We start from the raw sequence: 1,992 nt of genomic DNA, 5'->3' as shown, positions 1-1,992 counted from the left end.
AATGGGATCTTTTCCCTTGAATAAAATTACTGCCGTTGTTTGTCAACAACAACTATCGGCGGTACTGTTATTTATGACATCGTTCGTGCGTTTGTACTGGTTTTAGCTTTAGTGTTAGAGTTAGGGTTAGGTTAGGGTTTTTTTCAGCTGCTATCTTTGGAAAGACATTTTTCCCTCTCCCCCTCCAATTTCTTTATTTTTCACATTTTTCCGTAACTCTAACCCTAAAATCCTAACCCTTACACCCCAAACCTAACCTAAAACCCTAACTCCTAACGCTAACCCTAACCCTAAAACTCTAACCCTAACTCTAAAACCCGAACCCTAACCCTAAAGCGCTAAAGCTAAAACCAGTACAAACGCACGAACGATGTCATAAATAACAGTACCGCCAATAGTTGTTGACAAACAACGGCAGTAATTTTATTCAAGGGAAATGATCCCATTACACCGCCAGAAAGTCTTGTTGACAAACCACAGCAGTAATTGTTTTCACCTCAATAGACGTCATTGATTGGCTGAAATTACCGAAATACAACTTTAACACGAAATAACTTCGAAAATATTGAATTTTCTTAAAGCGCCAAGAGTAAATGATGTTAAATCCAGGTTACATATGTTTCCTAGCTAGCAGATCCTCGGAAGTAGTAATTATTCAACTCCACTAGGTGTACTCCACTAACTACTCATCAGGCCGAATATACCTTGGTGAAATGAAGCTTACAGTATCGTCAAGGAATCCCTAGTTAACTGGCCAGAGATAGAATTTAAAATGAGTGGTGAAACATATGTAGCCTGGATTTTACCTGCTCCATTTCCTCAATTTGGATTCACATACACACACACACAATCGTACGTGTGGGCACTCACACACTCACATGCTGGTGTTCGGCTGAGTTATCTCCCTTTACATCAATCACTATTGCATTTGACATCACTCCCTCGAAGCACCTTACAATGCATTAGAGCCTATCTAATCGACTAAAACGACTTCACGTCGATGCCCCAGCCTGGCCACACTCATGCTACTACACCAACAAATACCCAACCAACACTAGTAAAACAATAGTGACCCAAATAATACAATTTTTTAAGCAGTACCTAAAACAGGGGTAAAAATCCCCTTCAGTCATGAATGACCATGGGATTGCACCTGGAAAGTTCCCCTCCGAGGCACAAGTCCAGGCAAGGTTGTTTATGGAAGACCAGCAGTCACCCATGCATACCAGCCTCCCCCTCTCCACGTCACCGATGTTGCCCAAGGGAAAGGCAGAGACCGATACAGCTTGGTACCTGTGACATCGCAACTCATTTCTACGGCTGAGTGAACTGGAGCAACGTGAAATAAAGTGTCTTGCTCAAGAACGCGACACACGGCCCGGTTCGGGAATCGAACTCACTACTTGATGATCGTGAGTCCGACGCTCTAACCACTGATCCATGCGCCTTGATACCTATTCAGAGCTAGAGTGAATCAGCAGCTAAATGGCTATTTAATGTCTCGATCAAGGTCAGAGCAGTCTGGAGAAATTCGAAGTCACTATTGACTATTGGTGGTGGTATTGTAAAACTGTCACGCTCCAATTAAGCCAATAAGTAAACAACTCCGCTATGCAAGAGTACTGACCACGTTGTTGCTATGCTAACAAGATCGAGTTACCTCTGTGGTAACCATAGTGATGACACGTCAGAGGATGGTTGTAGTCTATCATCGACGGGGATGTTGTTGTTGTTATTGTTGTTGTCTCTTAATTACAAGCTTTAGTTTTCATGGTTGTATACACACGCGAGCATTCACACACATGCACCGGTACAAACTCGTGCACACACGCACACAAAGATTTATTGCATTACCTATACTTTAAAAGTTAAAAGTGCATTCAACTCTCTCTCTCTCTCTCTCTCTCTTTCTATCCTTATACATACATACATACGTGCGTACATATACACACGCACACACACGTGTGTATATATATATATATATATATATAT

This window comes from Octopus bimaculoides, chromosome 25 (assembly GCF_001194135.2).
Source record: "Octopus bimaculoides isolate UCB-OBI-ISO-001 chromosome 25, ASM119413v2, whole genome shotgun sequence".
Classification (NCBI taxonomy): domain Eukaryota; kingdom Metazoa; phylum Mollusca; class Cephalopoda; order Octopoda; family Octopodidae; genus Octopus; species Octopus bimaculoides.
This window is presented reverse-complemented; position numbering follows the sequence as displayed.